Source organism: Sturnira hondurensis, unplaced genomic scaffold (genome assembly GCF_014824575.4).
Source record: "Sturnira hondurensis isolate 20B ecotype Veracruz unplaced genomic scaffold, ASM1482457v3 Scaffold0016184, whole genome shotgun sequence".
Lineage (NCBI taxonomy): Eukaryota > Metazoa > Chordata > Mammalia > Chiroptera > Phyllostomidae > Sturnira > Sturnira hondurensis.
The window spans coordinates 681,048-704,939 of record NW_028088815.1 but is presented as its reverse complement, the minus strand read 5'-3'; the positions used below and the strand labels follow the sequence as shown (position 1 = coordinate 704,939).

The window sequence follows — 23,892 nt, the reverse complement described above, 5'->3', positions numbered from 1 at the left end:
TCCTACCAACAAGTGAGATTCAGCCAAATGTTAGTAGAAAAGAAGAAGGAAAGCCCAAGTGCCCACTAAAGTAAGATACCAATGAGATGCCCTCCACTTTACCCTGCAGAACCTGGAAAAAGTTTAGGAGTTGGAAGCACCATGTAGAAAATAAGAGAAGAGTATATTAGAGTAAGAAGATTTGAAAATTTCTATAAAAAATTTATTTTCCTGTGTTTCTACCTCCAACACAAACTGTTACATGATTAACTATCCCGTATTCTACAAGAGTGTTGAGATACATTCTACAGACAAATTGAGCCTGAGAATCTCAGAATCTCAGAATTCAGGACATGAGGGACAATGGATGGTAAGAGGAGAAAGCATTGAGACATCCAATTCTTCCTTCTAACCAGCACTAAAAAGTCAAAAGCCAGGATTATATTTCCTTAACAGAAAATTAGAGGAATGATATACCCATACTCACTTTTAGTGGTCCCTAACCAAGAATGATCTTGCTGGTCACAAGACAGCTGATCAGTGAACAAACCCAACTACCTCACAAAGCTTTATCACTCTTTAAGCATGAACATGAGAAAACATGTGAAAAATGTGAGAAATTTCCAAACATTGAAAAAAGTATCCAAATGAAAGAAAGAATAAATATAGGAAAAATGAAAATTTCAAATAATTAGTAATTGATATAAAATTTAGCATCAATGAATTAAAAATAAGATGTCATAAATAGGAAAAATAAAAAACAAAAAAGTTCTTTGAAATGAAAAATATGAAAGTAAAATACTTTTTAATCCAATAAGGAGATTTTTGCTAAACAGAAAAAAGACAAAAGAAATGGCTTATAAACAAACAAAAAAGAGAAAAGGAACTTAGAAAATCCATGTAGTCAAAAAATCTAACAGGTGTTTCAGTAGAAAAGAAGAAACAAAACAGTCTATATAGAGATTATGAAACAAACAATAAAAACATTTCTCAGAACTGAGTTCCGTGGGTCTCTAAATGGACAAGTCCTTAACAATATATAGCAAAATCAATAAAGATACATATTTATAACAACTAGTATAGTGCTTGCTTTGGCAGCATATATACTAAAATTGGAATGATACAGAAAAGATTAACATGGCGCCTATGCAAGGATGACACGCAAATTCGTGAAGCATTCCATATTTTTTATAGAGCCCTCCATCCTAAAGAAGCTAAATACACATTCTTTTCAAATGCACATGGAACATTTTCAAAGATAGATTACATGATAGGACACAAAACAAGTCTCAATAAACTCAAGAAAATAGAAATCATACCAAGCATTTTCTCTGATCACAAGGGACTGAAATTGGAAACCAACCCCACAGGAGAAAACCCAAAACACCCAAAAGCATGGAGACTGACTGGTATGCCATTTAACAATGAATGGGTCAAGATTGAAATTAAGAAAGAAATCAGAAAGCTTCTGGAAACAAATGAAAATGAACTCACAACAACCCAAAACCTATGGGACACAGTGAAGGCAGTCCTGAGAGGGAAGTTCATAGCAATATAGGATTACCTAAAGAAGATAGAAACATTGCAAACAAACAACCTAACCCCACACCTGCAATAACTCGAGGAACAACAACAAAGACAGCCCACAGCAAGTACAAGGAAGGAAATAACCAAGATCAGAGGAGAATTAAATGACATAGAGACTAAAAGCACAATTCTAAGGATCAATGAATCCAGGAGTTGGTTTTTTGAAAAGATAAATAAAAGAGACAAACCTTTAAGTAGGCTCATCAAGAAAAGAAGAGAGAAGACCCAAATAAACACAATCAGAAATGAAAGAGGAGAGATTACAACTGATACCACAGAAATGCAAAGGATTGTAAGAAATTACTATGCGGAACTGTATGCCAAGAAATTTGAAAACCTAGGGGAAATGGACAAATTTCTAGAAAAATATAATCTTCCAAAACTCAATGAAAAAGAAGCAGAAAACCTGAACAGGCCAATAAGAACAAATGAAATTGAAGCAGTAATCAAAAAACTCCCATCACACAAAAGCCCTGGACCAGATGGTTTCACAGGAGAATTCTATAAAGCTTTTAAGGAAGAGCTAACCCCGATTCTTTACAGACTATTCCAAAAAATCCAAGAGGAGGAAAAACTCCCCAACTCTTTTTATGAAGCCAGCATCACTCTAATTCCAAAGCAAGATAGAGACACAACAAAGAAAGAAAATTACAGGCCAATATCGCTGATGAAGATAGACTCTAAAATCCTCAATAAAATATTAGCAAATCTCATCCAACAATACATCAAAAAGATCATACAGCACGACCAAGTGGGATTCATCCCCAGGATGCAAGGATGGTTCAATATACTATACGCAAATCAATAAATGTAATACACAACATAAACAAAAGTAAAAACAAAAACCACATGATCATATCAATAGATTCGGAAAAAACTTTTGATAAGGTTCAACACCCATTTATGATAATGGTACTCAGAAAAATGGAAATAGAGGGAGCATTCCTCAACATAATAAAGGCCATATATGAAAGACCTACAGACAACATCATACTCAATGGGCAAAAACTAAAAGCTTTTCCACTAAGATCAAGAACAAGACAAGGTTGCCCACTTTCACCACTTCTATTCAATACAGCATTAGAAGTTCTAGCCACAGCGATCAGACAAGAAAAGGAAATAAAAGGTATCCAAATCAGAAAGGAGGAAACAAAACTGGCATTGTTTGCAGATGACATGATAGTGTACATGAAAACCCTATTGCCCCTACCAAAAAACTGCTCGAACTAATAAATGAATTTGGCAAAACAGCAGGATACAAAGTCAATATCCAGAAATCAAAGGCATTTTTTTATATACCAACAATGAAGCAGTAGAAGCAGAAATCAAGAAAAAAATCCCATTCCATGTAGCAAAACAGAAAAATAAAATATCTGAGAATAAACCTAACCAAGGAGGTTAAAGACCTGTATGCAGAAAACTACACAACACTGAAGAATGAAATCAAAGAAGACACAAACAAATGGAAATATATCCCGTGTTCATGGATTGGAAGAATTAACAGCATCAAAATGTCCATACTACCCAAAGCAATTTACACATTCAATGCAATACCTATTGAAGTACCAATGGCATATTTCACAGACATAGAACAAACACTTAAAAATTTATATGGAACCATAAAAGACCCCAAATAGCAGCCGCAATTTTGAGAAAGAAGAACAAAGTAGGAGGGATCACAATACCTGATATCAAACTGTATTACAAGGCCACTGTAATCAAAACAGCCTGGTACTGGCATAAAAATAGGCACATAGACCAATGGAATAGAACAGAGAGTCCAGAAATAAACACAAATCTCTACAGTCAATTAATATTCCACAAAGGGGGCAGTAACATAAAATGGAGTAAAGATAGCCTCTTCAACAAATGGTGTTGGAAGAACTGGATAGCTACATGCAAAAAAATGAAACTGAAGCACCAACTTACACCATACACCAAAATAAATTCATGGTGGTAAAAGACTTAAATATAAGCCATGAAACCATTAAAGCCCTAGAGGAGAGCATTGGCAAAAAAATCTCAGATATCCCACGCAGCAAGATTTTTACTGATATGTCCCCTAGAGCAAGGGATATAAAGGAAAGAATAAACAAATAGGATCTCATCAAAATTAAAAGTTTCTGCATGGCTAAGGAAAACAGTATTATGATACAAAGAGAAGCAACAGCTTGGGAAAACATATTTGCCAATGATACCTCAGACAAAGGTTTAATCTCCAAAATATACAAAGAACTCACTCGAATCCACTCAAAGACAAGCAACCCAATTAAAAAATGGGCAAAGGACTTGAACAGACATTTCTCCAAGGAGGACATACAGAGGATCCAGAGACACATGAAAAGATGCTCAATATCTCTAGCTGTCAGAGAGATGCAGATTAAAACCACAATGAGATACCACTTTATACCAGTCAGAATGGCTATCATAAACAAAGAAACAAACAACAAGTGCTGGAGAGGTTGTGGGGAAAAGGGGACCCTAGTTCACTCTTGGTTGGATTACAGACTGGTACAACCACTATGGAAAATAGTATGGAATTTTCTAAGAAAACTAAAAATGAACGTGCCTTTTGACCCAGCAATCCCACTGTTAGGAGTATATCCTAAGAACCCTGAAACACCAATCCAAAAGAACCTATGCACCCCGATTAGCAGCACAATTCACGATAGCCAAGAGTTGGAAGCAACCTAGATGCCCATTGGTCAATGACTGGATCAAAAACTATGGTACATTTACACAATGGAATTCTATGCTGCAGAAAGGAAGAAGGAACTACTACCCTTTGCAACATCATGGATGGAACTGGAAAGCATTATGCTGAGCGAAATAAGCCAGGCGGTGAAAGACAAATACCATATGATCTCACCATTAACAGGATTCTAAACAAAAGAAACAAGCAAGCAAAATATGACCAATGACACTGAAATACGGAACAGGCTGACAGGGTCCAGAGGGGAGAGGGGAGAGAATCATAGGGGAAAAGGGGATGGACTCACATGAATAAGTGTAAAGGACACATGGATAATAACTAAGGGTAGGGGGTGGAAATGGGAGGGAGGCGGGGAGCATGGGGTGGGGGGCGGGCAGGGTTGGGAATATAAGACAGAAAGCTGTACTTGAACAAGAATTAAATAAAAAATTATTTAAAAAAAGAACTGGTATAAAGGACAGATGGACAACAACTAAGGGGGTTGGAAATGGGAGGGAGGTGGGGAGCACTGTATGGGTGGGCTGGGGTGGGAGTAAAAGACAGAAAACTGTACTTAAGCAATAATTAAATAAAAAAGAAATATTGTAAAATAAAAAAATACAAGTTAAAAAAGATTCATATTATATAAAAATTCTAGGTAATGGAGAGAGAGAGAAGATCCTGTGTAAAGAGCCAAAGAAAATTGACATTGGTTTCTCAAACATTAACATGTTGGAAGACAAGAAGATTTACGACTTCAAAGTTTTAAAAAACATGTGCTGCCAAGGACGCGGAGAAAAGGGAGCCCTCCTGCACTGTTGGTGGGAATGCAGACTGATGCAGCCACTGGGTAAAACAGTATTAAAAGTTGAACTGCCTTTTCACCCAGTGGTCGCACTTCTGGGACTATATATCAGTATTCTGAAACACCAATTTGAAAGAATATATGCAGCCCTATGTTCACTGTAGCATTATTTCTCAACACCAAGAAGTGGAAGCAGCCCAAGTGTCTGTCCATCAGTAGAAGAGTGGATTAAACAACTATGGGGACATTTACACTATAGAATTCTACCAGGCCATTAAAAAAAAAAAGAAAATCGTACCTTTTGTGACAGCATAGATGGGCCTGAAGAACATTATGCTAAGCGAAATAAACCAGTCAGAATAACACAAATACCATATGATTTCTCTCATATGAGGAATCTAATAAACAAGCTGCACGAATGAGAAAAATAGAGACAGACTTATAGATAGAGAACAGGATGACAGCTAAAGGGGAGGTGTTAGCAGGGAGGGATTGAGCAAAAATGGAAAAGGACTCATGGACATGGACAACATTGTGGTGATACAGGATGGGGGGAGTATACGGGGACTAAATAGTAATGGAAAAAATACACTAAAATTAAGAAAAAGTTAATAAAATTTCAAATGAACTTTTATCAACTCCACTTACTGAAGAACAAAACAACAGTATCTTCAAATGTCTGGTAGATTTACAAAAATTCAGCCCAATTCAGTTCATTTGCAATTTTGTCCAATGGTGCATGGCCCTGGATTTCTTTGCAGAAGTGTTTTTATAGTCAAATTGCCCCACTTATATTTTTTGGTATTTTAACAAAACCTTTAGAGGAGAGGCATACAGCATGGAATTGGATGTAATTAAGTTCCATTTCAAAAAGTATTGCCTCGCATAAGAACAGACACACAGACCAATGGAACACAACAGAAAGCCCAAGAAATAAACCCAAGTCTCTATGATCAATTAGTATTTGAAAAAGGGGGAAGAAACATTAAATTGAGTAAAATCAGCCTCTTCAAAAAGTGGTGTTGGGAGATTCGGACAAAAAAAAATGAAACTTGATCATCAACTTTCACCATACACAAAAATAAACTCAAGATAGATAAAAATTAAATATAAGTCATGACACCATAATAGTCCTAGAGGAAAACACCAGCAGGAAAATCTCAGACATTCCACTCAGCAACGTCTCCACTGATATGTCCCCTAAAGCAAGGGACATAAAAAAGAATAAGCAAATGGGACCTCATCAAATTAAAAAGCTTCTACATGGCTAAAGAAAACAGCATTGAAATGAAAAGAGAAACAACTATATGGGAAAACGTATTGGCCAATGACACGCCAGACAAGAGGTGATCTCCAAAATATATAAAGAACTCACACAACTCCACTCCAGGAAGACAAACAATCCTAAAAATGGGCAAAAGACCTCCACAGACACTTCTTCAAGGAGGACATGCAGAGGGCCTAGAGACATATGAAAAGATGCTCAGCATCACTAACCATCAGAAAGATGCACATTAAAACCACAATGAGATACCACTTCACACCTGTAAGGAATGGCCATCATAAACAAATCAACAAGTGTTGGAGAGGATATGGAGAAAAGGGAACCCTAGTGCACTGTTAGTGGGAATGCAGACTGCTGCAGCCACTGTGGAAAATGGTATGGAATTTCCTCAGGAAGCTAAAAATGGACCTGCCTTTTGACCCAGCAATTCTACTGCTGGGGTTATACCCTAAGAGCCCTGAAACACCAATCCAAAAGAACCTATGTACCCCAATGTTCATAGCGGCACAATTTACAATAGGCAAGTGCTGGAAGTAACCTAAGTACCCATCAGTAAATGAGTGGATGAAAAAAACTATGGTACATTTACACAATGGAATTCTATGCAGCAGAGAGAAGGAGCTCCTACCCTTTGGGACATCATGGATGGAACTGGAGAGCATTATGCTAAGTGAAATAAGCCAAGCATTGAGGGACAAACACCATATGATCTCACCTTTAAGTGGAACATAACAAAAGAAAAGAGCAAATAAAATATAACCAGAGACATTGAAATTGAGAACAATCTGAAAGTAATCAAAGTGAGGAGAAGGAATAATAGGGGGGAAGGGTTTTTAGAAACTACTACAAAGAACAATGAACAGGCAGTAAAATCTCAGACATTGCTTATAGCAACATTTTATTGGATTTATCTTCTTGGGCAAGGGAAACAAAAGAAAAAAATAAACAAATGGGAGTACATCAAAATAAAACATGTTTGCACAGCAAAGAAAAACATCAACAAAATAAAAATACAACCCACTGAATGGGAGAATATAATTACTGATACATGTGATAAGAGGTTAATATTCAAAATTTGTAAAGAGCTTATAAAACTCAATGCCAAAAAACATTAAAAATCCAGTTTAAAATAATGTATCAGGGACCTGAATAGACACTTCTTCAAAGAGGACAGAGAGATGGCCAATAAAAATATGAAAAGATACTCAACATCACTAATAATCTGAGAATTCCAAATTAAATCCACAATGAGATATCACTTCACACTGGTCAGAATGGCTATCATCAATAAATCCACAAAGAGCAAGTGCTAGTGAGGATGTGGAGAAAGCAGAACCCTTTTGCACTGTTGTTGGGAATGCAGACTGGTGCAGCCACTGTGGAGTTACCTCCAAATATTAAAAATGGAATTGCCTTATGACCCAGTGATTCCACTTCTGGAAATTTACCCAAAGAAACCTGAAACACTAATTGAAATGAATATAAGCTCTCCTATGTTCGTTGTAGCATTACTTACAATAGCCAAGATTTATTTATTTTTTATTAAAGATTGTATTTATTTATTTAGAGAGAGAGGGGAAGGGAAGGAGAAAGAGAGGCAGAGAAACATCCATGTGTGGTTGCCTCTCACATAGCCCCCACTGGGGACCTGACATGCAACCCAGGCTTGTGCCCCAACTGGGAATCAAACCAGTGAGACTTTGGTTCTCAGCCTATGCCCAGTCCACTGAGCTACACCAGCTAGGGCATAGCCAAGAGTTAGAAGCAGCCCAAGTATCCATCAGCAGATGAACTAATTAAATAATTCTGGTATATATTTACACAGTGAAATATTACTTAGCCATAAAAAAGAAGAAAAATTTACCCTTAATGACCTTATGGATGAATATGGAGAACACTAATTAAGTGAAATAAGCCAGTCAGACAAAGCCAAATACCATGATTTCACTCATATGTGCAATATAATGAACAAACTGAACTAATGAGCAAAATAGAGACAGACTCATGACAGCGAGCAGGATGACAGCTCTGGGGCAGAGAAGTTAGAAGGTAGAGGGATTGAGCAAAAAAATAAAAAGGACTCCTGGACATGAACAATGGTGGTGGGGAGCAGGTAAGTATAAGGGAGATAAATGGTAATGGAAAATAAAACAGTAAAAAATTTTTAAATAGCAAGGTACATCTAGGCAACTGGTCTAGACACCATGAATTTACATTGCCCCCCAAAATAGACACATCTCATAGAAAACTCACAAGTATGCAAGTTATTCACCATATTATTACAGATAGTTAAATAATTACACAGTTCCAAGTTTTATAAAAAGTGAATACAGGTACACCAGGAGCAAACATCAGAATGGCTTGGCCTGGGTGTCATGGAAGACTCTTCTGAGGTGGTGAGATGGTCCTTTGCAAGCTGACAACTAAAGGATGACCAGGAGTTAGCTTGACAAAGAGGAGGCAGAGATTTATAAAAGTTGAAGGCAGCTTTGGAGAATGTGCAGAGGTGGGAGCAAGGAAGGCCTGCTGCATAATCAATAAAGTTCTCTCTCACTACTGCCTAAGAAGCTGTTTCTAATGGTACTTGCAATCCATATTGTCCTGGCTATGAAACATGCCTAAAATAATTATACTGCAAGTTCCAGAGTGATAGAATTGTCATTTTATAGTGATTCACTGCAGTCAGTTCTTTAAATGGAATCAGGTCCAAGAAAATCATGTGGGGCTAGAGAAGAAATAGTCTACTTGTGACCCAAAATTGGAATGGGATTTAAGGGTAGCAGAATATGCTACCTCAAAATATGTTGCTTTGGTATATTGATTATTTTGAGCTGTAGATACTTGCAAAACATCAAGTGCAGAGAGAAATTTTCTACTTAGATTTTCATAAAGGAACTCAATTGCCACATATCTCCTTCCCTTGAGTTTCACCAACCAGAGAGGATTGACCCTTGTCATAGCACAGGAGACTATACGTCAATACTACATGCAGGCAAATTTTATCATCTATTCTTCTCAGGTCCCATTCATCTTTACTAAGGATCACTTAGTCTCCCCTGAGAGGCCTACATCCTCTCTTCTCTTTTCCTATTAAATTTGCATTTAAGTCTGAATTCTAATCCTCCTCTGGGAGTTATTCATTATTCTCTGTTTCCCATGCATACATGAGGCATATGTGCTAATAAACTTGTTTGTTTTTTTGTTAATCTGTCTTTTATTACAGGAGTCTCAACCAAGAGCTGTAAAGACTAGAGAAAAATATTTTTTTCCTTTTCTGCAGGATCCTGTGATTCTCTTTGGTCATGGACAGGAAGTTCATTACCAACATGCAGCAAATGGAATTGAAATATCAAAATATTTGTGATGGTCCCCTTAGGACCAGTTGTTGGGGCTGTGGGCAGGCTTCCCCAAAATACTCCGCAATTGCATATTGATTGCTTTGATTAAAGTTACGTAGCAAGATCAGCTGTAAAAAAGAAGAAAATTTTACCCTTTACAACAGCATGTATGGACCTGGAGAATATTATGCTAAGTGAAATAAGCTAATTAGAGGAAGACAAATACCATATGATTTTACTCGTATGTGGAATCTAATGAATAAATTGAACTAACTAGCAAAATATAGACAGACTCATAGATGGAGAGCAGATGACAGCTAGTTGTTGGGGGTGGTTAGGGACTGGAGGGATTAAGCAAAAAGGAAAAGTGACTCATGGACACAGACAACAGTGTGGTGATTGCTTGGGGGAGGGGGTTATAAGGGAACTAAATGATAATGGAAAAAATACAATAAAGATTAAATTTAAAAAAGAAAGTTACTCTCAAAAAAAGAGAAATGAAAGAATATGCTCTGAAGAAAAACTCCACTGATGATTCAAAATGTGTCTTTTGTGATAAAGTCACTGATGTTAAGTTGCAAGTTAAAATTTGAAGTTATTTATAAATTATGAAAAAATAAAATAAAAAATAAAGTTACTTCACAAGCAACCAGTGTAAGAAAGGTACATTAACTATCCACTGTGTACCTAAATGCAGGAAATAAATCACCCCTGTGAAAGGTGCTCTCCTTGCTCCAGGGGTGGGACTGAAAAAGACACCCTTATCACTAGAATTCAGGAATTCCGAGTCAAAAAGCCTGTATAAACACACCTTGTTACTCCTTTCCTAATTTACTACACATGCCCAAACTTTGCTTAGATGCTTCACTAATGAGCTCCTAAATTTCAATTTCTTCATCCTTTAATTCTTTGTACATGTATTGTTTCTTGTCTAAAAAGTATAAATAGCTGCCAGCTTCGATCATTTCCCTGAGCATCAGTTATGAGCTCCTGTGCACATGTATTAAATTGTTTTTTCTCCCATTAATCTGGTTTTGTGTCAATTTTATTATTAGTCTAGCTGTAAGAACTGAAGTGGGATAGAAGGGAGAATTTCCCCCTCCCCAACGTTGTGTATGTATATATTTTAAAACAAACCATTTTAATAACTGATAAAGGAGAGAATATAATAATATATCTAAGAATGCATATGATGCTAAGTAATATTCAATGAGCAATAAAATATAATATAATAGGTACACCTCATAAGGATATTTGAGTGGGTAGGAAATTCAAAAATAAGCTTTGATGTGGCCAAGTGTAAAATTATACATTTATGCAAAATAATTCAAAGGTCCTTTGTAGAAAGATGAGTTCTAAGAAATAATTTATAGATTAAAAGTTATCTAAAATTCATATAGATATTTTCTAAAAATGCATTACTACAGTCAAAATAGTATATCAAATGCTAAGTTACCCCAGATTTTTGACAACTGTTATATATATATACGCAATTCATCTTTAAGGTCCATATGTCCTGAAAAATGGGCAATCTTGGGAGAAGGTACAGGATACAGCATAAGAAAAGTTGATTCATATTATATGAATCAAAGGGCAAAATGCCCAAGGGAAGAAGTTAAACAAAGAGGAGGCATTTTCCCTTCATCCATTAGTGCAGACTGTGAATTAAGGAAGACAGTTAAGTACCATGGGAAGTAAACAATGCAAAGATTAAATAGAAAGTGCAAGTGTGAACAAGAAAATCTAAAGGCAGCAAGCTTGCACATAAAGAAAATCATGAAGATAATCAAGAACAAACTAACATCAAATAAACAACCAAAGGTTGTTTATTCTAGAAAAGTGGTTCTCAAAATGTAGTCTCTTTGTGATATCACAGCTTTACCTAGAACCCATTAGAAAGGCAAAGCTTCTCTAAGGTTCCTCAATCAACTGGATGAGATCTATTGAGTCAAAAACTATGGAGGCCAAATAATCTGCTATTTAACAAGCCTTTCCTGTGATTCTGATGCACACTCAAATTTGGAAACCACTACTCTAAAAGCTAACAGGCATGAAAATACCATGACATTTAAGAAAAGTGCCCCCCACCCAGGTCTGGGTAGCTACCTGGGAAGTTGAGTTTGTAGGTATCCTGGTCAAAGAGCCTTTGACTTCTCTTTAGCAAAAAAAGGTTACTTGTTCCTCAGAAATCTCTTACCATAACTTTGAACACAAGTTTCTAGCCCAATACAATGTTTCCTATAGGCTTATCTAAATCAGTGGTTCCCTACTTGGGTCATTTTGACTCCCAAGGAACATATGGCAAAGTGAGAGACATTTTTGGTTGTCAGAACTCAGGGGACAGAGTGGCACTACTGGAATCTATGAAATAGAGGCCAGGGATGCTGCTAAATAGTCTATAACACACAAGACAGCCCCACGAAAAAGAAATGAATAGCCCAAAACATCAGTGGTACTACCATTGAGAAACTCACATAGGTCAGTTGCCCTGTGAACTTAATTCACACCAAACATCACCTATTTGTTCCTCCATTCTTCCAATCCAAATTGGTTACACTAAAACTTGTGAAAGCCTCATTACATTTATACGGTCAATTCCTCATTTATATTCAAATGAGGTTTTTCATATCTGCCTTCCATTTACTCATCTTAATTGTATAAGGCTTTTCTCAGGTGACACAACCCTCTCAGATGCACCTTCCATGTCAACTTAGGACTCCCAAGAGAAAACTGATATCATGTTATCAGCACTTCATCTTTCTGGATTTGAACATGTTGTATAAACATAAAAGGATAGTTTCCATAATGCCACTTTGTGGGGAGTTATAAAAATCTTCAAATTTTTATTCTACTAAGATAATACAAATTGCCTACCTCTACAGAGACTGTTTTAATTTTTTTATCAACAAAAACTTCAAAGCCAGGAAGCTGAGAGTTGAAATTTTTTCAAGGAACAAGTTAAAAAACCTTGAATATATCTGGTTTCTTGGTTTTACCTTAATATAAATATTATGAACCCACTGATTTGGGTCAAAGTAAGATAAATTCTGAGTTCTCAATAGGAAATCTTGATGCAATAAATCTATAAAGTATTTATAGATTACCAGATGCATAGAAGTAACAGATCCCATTTTTCTCCTTCAGAGTGAATGTTAAGTGATACTAAGGAAATATATGTGTGTATGTATCCTGAATTATAACCTGATGTTTTCATATAGAAACCCAACAAGAAAATGGAGACTAGAATGAATGTGGACATTATGAATGACCTATTAAAAAGACATGTTTGTTAAAATATTCATTAGCAATGAATTAACACCATATTTACCAAAGCTCTGTATAATGGCATGCAGCAGGAACTTTAACCTGTCAGCAATCATTTTCATTTACACATAGAGACTGCCCGAAATTCTACCAGAACCATCTGCGAAGATTTACCCCTCCAAAAGGCCTGAAGAAATAAGCTATGGGCATTACAGAAATTATCTTTAAGCTCATTTGAAGCAAGGCAGATTCATCTCTCTACATTTCCAGCCCTGGTGGAAATTCTGATGTCTCTCATTTTTAACCAACTCAATGTTCCTATATCACATAATTAACTTAAACATTTTCCTTTGCAAATTGCAAAATGTATTAGGACAAAAAAGTCTTCTTTGTACTTGGCAAAAATCAATATGGCTTTTACACACAACACATGAAGCAGGCAATCAGTTAGTTGACAAACATCTACTGTCAACAAAATGGGTATTCAAGTAGACAACAAGAACATGGAAATTCTAAAAAAGGGTCAGTGGAATAACAAAATAAACATTGAAGTAAGGAGTGGTATAAAAACTAGTCATGTTTCATAAGCAAGGTTTCTACATATGAATGATCAGTGGCCCCTGCCTCTTTCTGAGTACATTAAACCCAAGGTCATTTGAACCTAACTTGCCTCTGGGAGCAACGGGTTCTTCTCTTATCACAATGAAAGTACTGTATTAAGAACGACTTTGTTCTAGGCCCTGGCTGGTGTAGCTCAGTGGATTGAGAGCAGGCCTGTGAACCAGAGGATCGCGGTTCGATTCCCAGTCAGGGCACATGCCTGGGTTGTAGTCCAGTTCCCTGCAGGCCAAATCCCAGCAGGGGACGCACAAAGGGCAACCATACATTGATGTTTCTATCCCTCTCTCCTTCCCCTCTAAAGATAAATAAATAAATAAAATCTTAAAAAAAAAGAACGCCTTTGTTCTTTTTCAAATGGGCTTGCATGCAATCTGTTCTCCACTCTTCTGCTTCTCATCACTTGCTGCCAAATGGCTCCCACTTCTTTCTCATACTTCTCTTCAACCCCCTTCTTTTTTACATATCTCTTCCAAATCTTGCCTCAGGAAAACCATTCTTCCTCTCTCACTTCTCATTCTCTCATTATAACTTTCTGATATGTGAGGCAAAAAAAGACAATTTTGTTAAACTTGATGGAAGTAAAGTCATAAGTATAATAAAATTACATCCAATTTAAAAATCTGAAAGACCTGCTGAAAGTTGCCAAAATCCCCACTTAGAATCTTAAGACAAAAAGCCCATCACCTTCATCATCTTTCTCTAATTTATTGTTCTTTTCCTCCCACAAAAATGTTTTCAAATCATATTATTTACACATCTACTTTGCTTAAAATCGTATTTTAAAATAGTGTTTCACTGAAAAATCAGTGTTTCAGCTTATTAAACAGGTTTTGATAAGTATATTAGTTATGGATAACAAATTATTATAAAAATTAGTGGTTTAAACTATAAACTACACACACTTATTATCTGACAGTTTCTGTGGGACAGGAGTCCAAAAGCAGTTTAGCTAGATGGTTCTGGCTCAGAGTCTCTCATGAGGTTGTACTTGGATTACCATCCAGGACTGTGGTTTTCTCAAGGCTTGACAGGAACTAGAGGGTCCATTTCCAAGATAGAGCACTCACAGGCTGTTGAGAGGAAGCCCTCACTCCTCACAACGTGGGCCTTTCTGCAGAATTAAGTCCCTGAATCCAGGCCACATTAAAAAGAGATAAATTATTAAGCTCCAAAGTTGGGAGTGTCAAAGAATTTCTGGACATATTTCAAACCACTTCTGTGGGCAAGGTTTGAATTCAAGTCCCATTTATGACACTATTACCATTGGGAAAATATGTGCTATAATCTACCTGCAAGCACAGGTTTAAAACACAGCTTTTTTAAATAAGGGGAATATACCCCATGTTGTATGAATATATGGCTAGGAAGTTGCCAGATGTTTTAATGTGTTATTGAGATTTTTCAAACTTGCTGAAAGCTATAAGGTTATAGTTTTCACCATTATAAAATATCCAAACAATCAGAATATATCTATACACACAGACACATCCACAACACATTAACCCAAAAATTTTATTTGAAAATTAAAATAACTAAAGTGTACTACCTTGACTGGTATTGTTCAGTGGGCTGGGCATCATCCCACAAACCAAAGCCATTGGTTTGATTCCTGATCAGGGCACATGTTTGAGTTGCAGGCCAGGTCCCTGGAAAGGGGCATGCGAGAGGCAACTACACATCAATGTTTCTCTGCCTCTCTTCCCCCCTGCCTTCCCTTCTCTCTAAAATAAATAAATAAAAATATTTTTAAATATCTAAAGAATACAAATAGGGCTCTAGAGTAAATAATAGGATTAGATGACTGATGAAAATGTGAGGGAAATTTTAACAACTAAGGGGACAAGTTGTTTTAATAGTTCTTAAACCTTATCTACATTTACTCATATAACAATGGACATAGCACAAGTCCATTGTCAGTCCTCAGTGATCACATAATCTAAGTATTTTTTAAATACAGTTTGCAAAAGAACAATGTGTCTTTAGGGGATAAAAGTTTTCCTCACAAAATATCCTCTTTTATAATACATTGTTCTAATTTCTACCTTCTTCCCACTCCCTTTTTCTATCTCTCCTATCCTGAAGGAAAGGAAGATTTCTTGAACTGTCACCATGACTATAGGTTTTAAAACCTTGTGTACTTATATTTCCAATTCAGTTACAGGAAGGAAAAAAAAAAGGAAGAAGGCTAGAATAACAAAAACTAACCAAAGCCAGCTTGAACTAAGATGGCATTGAATCTGACCTTCAGGAGATGATGAACCGCATTTATACCCTAATTATAATACATTTGCATGCTGACACACTCACTGGGGTATAACAGATCCCACTTGGCCCATATAAGGGAAGAAAAGGGGTGGTACCTTAATAGTGGGAAAAGCTGAGCTCATTCCCTGAAAACGAAAGCTTATGCCTCCTCCTCATTATATTGCCCCCATATAATCTCCCACAGACTCCTGTAGAACAAGTTGATGTGTGAGTCAGACTCCCATCTCCAATCTATGGCCACTAAATACAGCTTGTGCTGAATGCTCAGCTTCAGTTTCATTTTTTTGGCCCTGAGACACTGAAAGGAGAGAGGACTCTGAGACAGACAGAGGGTCCTTTCAGGGCACAAGACCCCAAACTAGGGGTCTGGATGATCCAAATTTGTAACAGAACCAGAAGAGTTTAAATTTGCTTTTCTCTTCTAGAAATACCCCATGAAAGCATGGTCCAAATTTTAAACTTGTCTTGTCTAAAATAATTGGAGATCAGTGACTAGTTAACAAGGAATCAAAAATTGTTTTGTCTAAAAATAAAGCAATATACCTGACAAGAAATTATATTTGACTCATATGAAAACAGGTAAGACACACCTAATGAAAGCATGATACATTTAGTTTGCTAATAAACTGCTTCTTTTTTTGTTTTACTATGCATTCTTTCTCAATCTCTTTTGATGGCTCTCCTTCACCACCCATATGTTCACTTTCAGTGTTATTCAAAGCTCTGCATATGATCCCCTTCTCTTCTCATTTACGGTGCCTTTCCTGATGGTCTTGTCAATTTCTCCAGCTTCAATACCAGCTAAATGTGATTACTTCCAAAGCCTAGGTTTCAGCCCTAAGTTTCTAACACAGATATACAACTGCCTTTTCAAATCCTTCACCATATGGTGTTTCTCTTTCACCACCTGGCTTATTTCACTCAGCATAATGCTTTCCAGTTTCATCCATGTTGTTGCAAAGGATAGGAGCTCCTTCTTTCTTTCTGCTGCATAGAATTCCATTGTGTAAATGTACCATAGTTTTTGGATCCCTTCATTTAAATATGGGCACCGAGGTTGCTTCCAACTCTTGGCTATTGTAAATTGTGCTGCTATGAACATCGGGGTGCATAGGTTCTTTTGGATTGGTGTTTCAGGGTTCTTAGGATATACTCCTAAGAGTGGAATTACTGGGTCAAAAGGCACATTCATTTTTAGTTTTCTTAGAAAATTCCATACCGTTTTCCATAGTGGTTGTACCAGTCTGCAATTCCACCAACAGTGATCTAGGGTCCCCTTTTCCCCATAACCTTTCCACCACTTGTTAAGAAACTTGACAGTTTCTTTGTTTATGATAGCCATTCTGACTGGTATAAAGTGGTATCTCATTGTGGTTTTTAATTTGCATCTCTCTGATAGCTAGCGATATTGAGAACCTTTTCATGTGTCTCTGGATCCTCTGTATGTTCTCCTTGGAGAAATGTCTGTTCAAGTCCTTAGCCCATTTTTTAATTGGGTTGCTTGTCTTCTTTGAGTGGATTCGAGTGAGTTCTTTGTATATTTTGGAGATTAAACGTTTGTCAGAGGTGTCATTGGCAAATATGTTTTTCCAAGTTGTTGCTTCTCTTTGTATCTTGATACTGTTTTCCTTGGCTATGCAGATTTTACTATTGATGAGATTGAATTTGTTTATTCTTTACTTTATATCCCTTGCTCTAGGGGACATATCAGTAAAAATCTTGCTGCGTGGAATATCTGAGATTTTCCTGCCAATGTTCTCCTCTAGGGCTCTAATGGTTTCACAGCTTATATTTAAGTCTTTTATACACCTTGAATTTATTTTGGTATATGGTGTAAGTTGGTGCTCCAGTTTCATTTTTTTGCATGTAGCTGTCCAGTTCTCCCAACACCATTTGTTGAAGAGGCTATCTTTACTCCATTTTATGTTATTGCCCCCTTTGTCGAGTATTAATTGACTGTAGAGATTTGTGTTTATTTCTGGACTCTCTGTTCTATTCCATTGGTCTATGTGCCTATTTTTATGCCAGTACCAGGCTGTTTTGATCACAGTGGCCATGTAATACAGTTTGATATCAGGTATTGTGATCCCTCCTACTTTGTTCTTCTTTCTCAAAATTGCGGCTGCTATTTGGGGTCTCCTATGGTTCCATATAAATTTTTAAGTGTTTGTTCTATGTCTGTGAAATATGCCATTGGTACTTCAATAGGTATTGCATTGAATGTGTAAATTGCTTTGGGTAGTATGGACATTTTGATGCTGTTAATTCTTCCAATCCATGAACACGGGATATATTTCCATTTGTTTGTGTCTTCTTTGATTTCATTCTTCAGTGTTGTGTAGTTTTCTGCATACAGGTCTTTTACCTCCTTGGATAGGTTTATTCCCAGATATTTTATTTTTTGTTTTTGCTATATTGAGTGGGATTTTTTCTTGATTTCTGCTTCTGCTGTTTCATTGTTGGTATATAAAAAAATGCCTTTGATTTCTGGATATTGACTTTGTATCCCGCTGTTTTGCCAAACTCATTTATTAGTTCGAGCAATTTTTTCATAGAGGCTATAGGATTTTCCATGTACACTATCATGTTATCTGCAAACAATGCCAGTTTTATTTCCTCCTTTCCAATTTGGATGCCTTTTATTTCCTTTTCTTGTCTGATCGCTGTGGCTAGAACTTCTAATGCTGTATTGAATAGAAGTGGTGAAAGTGGGCAACCTTGTCTTGTTCTTGATCTTAGTGGAAAAGCTTTTAGTTTTCGCCCATTGAGTATGATGTTGTCTGTAGGTCTTTCATATATGGCCTTTATTATGTTGAGGAATGCTCCCTCTATTTCCATTTTTCTGAGTACCATTATCATAAATGGGTGTTGTACCTTATCAAAAGCTTTTTCTGCATCTATTGATATGATCATGTGGTTTTTGTCTTTGCTTTTGTTTATGTGATGTATTACATTTTCTGATTTACAAATATAGAACCATCCTTGCATCCCGGGGATGAATCCCACTTGGTTGTGGTGTATGATCTTTTTGATGTATTGTTGGATGTGATTTGCCAATATTTGATTGAGGATTTTAGCGTCTATGTTCATCAGCGATATGGGCCTAAAGTTTTCTTTCTTTTTTGTGTCTGTATCTGGTTTTGGAATTAGGATAATGCTCGCTTCATAAAAAGAGTTTGGGAGTTTCCCATCATTTTGGATTTTTTGGAATAGTCTGCGAAGAATCGGGGTTAGCTCTTCCTTAAAAGCTTTGTAGAATTCTCCTGTGAAACCATCTGGTCCAGGGCTTTTGTGTGATGGGAGTTTTTTGATTACTGCTTCAATTTCATCTGCTGTTATTGGTCTGTTCATGTTTTCTGCTTCTTTTTCATTGAGTTTTGGAAGATTATATTTTTCTAGAAATTTGTCCATTTCACCTAGATTTTCAAATTTCTTGGCATACAGTTCCGCATAGTAATTTCTTACAATCCTTTGCATTTCTGTGGTATCAGTTGTAATCTCTCCTGTTTCATTTCTGATTGTGTTTATTTGAGTCCTCTCTCTTCTTTTCTTGATGAGCCTACTTAAAGGTTTGTCTATTTTGCTTATCTTTTCAAAAAATCAACTACTAGATTCATTGATCCTTGGAATTGTGCTTTTAGTCTCTATGTCATTTACTTCTGCTCTGATCTTGGTTATTTCCTTTTTTCTACTTGCTCTGGGCTGTCTTTGCTGTTGTTCCTCGAGTTCTTGGAGGCGTCGGGTTAGTTTGTTTGCTTGAAATGGTTCTATCTTCTTTAGGTATGCCTGTATGGCTGTGAACTTCCCTCTCAGGACTTCCTTCACTGTGTCCCATAAGTTTCGGGTTGTTGTGAGTTCATTTTCATTTGTTTCCAGAGGCTTTTTGATTTCTTCCCTAATTTAAATCTTGACCCATTCATTCTTTAATAGCATACCATTCAGTCTCCATGCTTTTGGGTGTTTTGGGTTTTTTTCATTGGGGCCGGTTTCCAATTTCAGTCCCTTGTGATCATAGAAATGCTTGGTATGATTTCTATTTTCCTGAAATTATTGAGACTCGCTTTGTGTCCTATCATGTGATCTATCTTTGAAAATGTTCGATGTGCATTTGAAAAGAATGTGTATTTAGCTTCTTTGGGATGGAGGGCTCTCTATATATATCAATTAGGTCCATTTCATCTAGGGTATAGTTTAATGCTGCAATATCTTTGCTGATATTTTGTTTGGAAGAGTTGTCCATTTTAGACAATGGGCTGTTAAAATCCCCTACTATAATTGTGTTGCTCTCAATATTTTTCTTGAGGTCCTCTAGGATTTTCTTTATATATTTGGGTGCTCCTATGTTGGGTGCATATATATTTACGATGTTAATGTCTTCTTGGTGTATTCTTCGCTTGAGTATTATGAAGTGACCTTCCGGGTCTCTCTTTATGGCCCTTTTTTTGAAGTCTATTTTGTCTGATATGAGAATTGCTACCCCGAGTTTTTTTTCTTGTCCATATGCTTGGAAAAATTGTTTACATCCTTTCACTTTTAGTCTGTGATGGTCTTTTGACCTCAGGTGGGTCTCTTTTAGGAAGCATATGTGTGGGTCATGCTTTCTTATCCATTCAGCTATTCTATGTCTTTTAATTGGTGCATTTAATCCATTTACATTTAAGGTTATTATTGAAAGGTACTTATTCATTGCCATTTATGTACCTGTGTTCCTCTCTGTCTCTCTCTTTTCCTTCCTTTCCTTAAAGCAGTCCTTTTAGTAATTCTTGTAGGTTTGGTGGAGGCGTATTCTTTTAGAGTTCTTTTGTCTTGGAAGCTCTTTATTTGGCCTTCTATCTTGATGGAGAGTCTTGCTGGGTAAGGTAGCCTTGGTTGTAGGCCTCGTTTTCTCATTACTTGGAATATTTCTTGCCATTCTCTTCTTGCTTGGAATGTTTCCATTGAGAAGTCAGTAGCCAACCTTATTGGGACACCCTTGTATGTTACTTCCCTTTTCTCCCTTGCTGTCTTTAAGATTCTCTCTTTGTCTTGGAATTTTGCCATTTTAATGATGACGTGTCTTGCAGTAGGCCTCTTTGGGTTCCACCTGATTGGGACTCTCTGCGATTCCTGGATTCATGTGACTTTATCTTTCCTCAACTTAGGAAAAATTTCCGTTATTACTCTTTCAAGTATGTTTTCTATCCCTTGTTCTTCTTCCTCTCCTTCTGGTATTCCTATTATTTGGATATTATTACGTTTCATATTTTCTTGCTTTTCTCTTAAACTCTCCTCAATCTTTCTGATTCTCTTTTCCATTACTTGGTTTGTCTGGGAGATTCTTTCTACCCTGTCTTAGATCTCACTTATGTGGTCTTCCACCTCATTGATCCTACTCTTCATACCTTTCTTCAATTCAGAAATTGTATCCCTCATTTCCTCTTGACCTTTGCTGATGGTTTCTATTTCCTTTTTCATGTTGGTATTGTTTGGCATTGTAGCTCCCCTGTAGTTCCTGGTAGCTCGTTGTAAGCTCTTTGAATTTCCTGATAACCAGTGTTTTGAATTCCATATCTGATAGTTAACTTGCCTCTATTTCATCTAACATTCTTTCTGAGACTTCCTCCTTTTCTTTCATTTGGGGATTGTTTCTTTGTCTTCCCATTGTTTGTGTTGCTCTTCGAGTTGGCCTCAGCTTCTTAAATTGATCTGTTCTGGTTCCCTGGGTTTATGGTGTGAACTTCTGTGGTAGGATGCCTGTGAAATTCAGTGATGCAGTCTCCTGAAGGTATCTTGGTGTTCTTCGCTTCCACCTACTCCTCTTTTTGGTTTCCAGCTAGTCAAACCTTTTCTTCTATTCTCACTAGCTGCAGCAGCCTGAGGGGCTATTAGTGTGGCCTTTCTTGCTTCTCAGTGAGCTTGACTGGTCTCGCCAGTGCCCTCCCAAGATCCGGACTGGCTCTCCTGCACCCCAGTGAGAGAAGATTTTTCCCCAGACTTCCCAGCCGTGGTCTGGCGTGAGAGCACACGTTCCCAGCCAGGTTTTCCTGGTCTCACAGGCTTGGGCATGGACCTTCCCAGTGCTGTGGCTGAACACACTGGGCAACTCACAATTCTCCAAAGCTGACAGCCACAGCCTGACTTCCGGCCCTTCTCAGTCTGTGCCCGGCTAGTTAGTGAGGGAGCTGCTGGTTGGCTCTCTTCCACAGGCCTTGCCAGCAGCCCGAGGCTCCCCGAGACTGTGGGAGAGCTGACGCAGACCCCGGGCCACAGGGAACGCACAGGCGACTCTCAGTTCCCCAAACGGAAAGCCACGGCCTGACTCCCAGTGCTACCCAGTCTGCGCAGGCTGAGTACGGATGGAGCAGGCGACTGGCTCTCTTCCAGGGGCCCTACCAGCAGCCCGAGACTCTCCGAGACCGTTCCAGAGGTTCCAGAGCCAGCACAGGTCCCACGCCACAGGGAATGCACAAGCGACTCTCAGTTTTCCCAGGCCAGCAACCACAGCCTGACTCCACGGGTTATCAGAGCTCTCTGGTTTGCTTTCCAATGCCCACTCCTCTCTCTGCCACTACAGGCAAACCAATCTCTACTGGTGTTTTCCAATCTGTGCCCTGCCAGATAGGGAGGGTGCTAGTGACTAGTTCTCTCCCAGGGTTGTTATTGCCCACCCTCGGCTCTCAGAGACCGGGGCAGCCAACCAGGGCCCTGGTGCGGCCCAGCAGAGGGCCTGCTGCCACCTGTGCGCTGCTCCCTCGTACCTTGTTGATCTTCGGTCGCCTCCTCTCCTCAACCTCTGGTCATTCAGTGTCCACTACACTCTCTGGAGTCCTGCCTTCTTATATGCTGGGTCCCTGTCGGGTATCCACTGCACTGCTCCGCATATCAGCCCAGTTTTTCTCTGGTGCGTGGAGGGAAGCGAAATCCTTTGTCCTACTCCGCCGCCATCTTCCCTCTCTCCTAGTCATTTTCAGTTTCCCTTATATAACATGTTGAATACACACCTCTCTGTTTATTCTATCTTTGAAGGTGGAGCCTTTTTCTTCTTATTCATGTGGTAAAATCTATTCATCCTTCAAGACTTAACTTCCTTGACTTCTCACAACTCAACCACAGCTGATCATGCCCTTCCATGGCTCATCACTGACCAGTACTCCTACATATATTTCTGCCACTTTTCCCTATAGTGTAACTCTTTGCCTTTTTCACAGCCTTGAAGAAAAGAAGCATGCCTCTTCACTCTTGTATTCCCCATATCTATTACTTAGAAAATATGAGGTCTATCAAGAAAGTATCCAGCAATGCACTATAAAAAATAGGGACATTTCTTGAAGAAGATACAAGATACAGAAACATTGTACATGGACAATGACACCTCAGTCTCTTTCATAATAGGCACCTTGGGACCTCACACAATTCTCTTAACTGGAGTATGATGTTCCTTCTGACCTGGTAGCAGAAGCCATGGAGTGAATTTTCCACAAAATGTTTCATGTCAAGATACTGCATCATCTTAGACGCAGTACTTTTTGAATCTCTAGGTCAGCTTCTAGTTCTTACACTCTCAGTCGCTGATCTTTGTTGATTTCAGCCTGTACAGGCTCAACATTCTCTAAGTGTTCTTCTTACTGCAGGCCTTCCAATACTTGGATCACTTTCAACAGATTCTCAACCATCTTTGAAGTGTGTGCCGCACTTTTATTTGCGCTGCACTCATTGCATCAGCCCCAAAAGTCTTCTGAATCATCCAAATAGTTTCCACAAAGGAAACTTTTGAACTTTCTGTTCAAGCTTAACAGAAAATCTGATGCAAATTCATTGCTCTACTTACTCAGTCATTTTAAATGCAATAGCCACAAAGTGTACTTGCTCACTCAAAGGCATCCACCATCCCCTCTGACGGCTACAGTGAAGTTGTCATTGTTCATTCGTGTGCATTCCAGTCCACTCTCCTTGGCTGCCAGGTTACATTGATATTGTAGAAACTGTTTTCCTAATGTTAACAATGGCTAGACTTTTTTTGGACAGATTTCATATCCAATAAATGTTTGCTAAATGAGTGAAAAATTATGAAAGTAGC

General features: G+C 37.8%; 1 non-coding gene across 1 annotated transcript; it reads left to right on the top strand.

The window, feature by feature from the left end:
• Nucleotides 1-1,061: 1,061 nt before the first annotated feature.
• LOC119000718 (U6 spliceosomal RNA) lies at nucleotides 1,062-1,168 on the top strand. The gene has a single exon (XR_005069385.1). It is a non-coding gene; the product is annotated as a U6 spliceosomal RNA (small nuclear RNA).
• The last annotated feature ends 22,724 nt before the right edge of the window (nucleotides 1,169-23,892 follow it).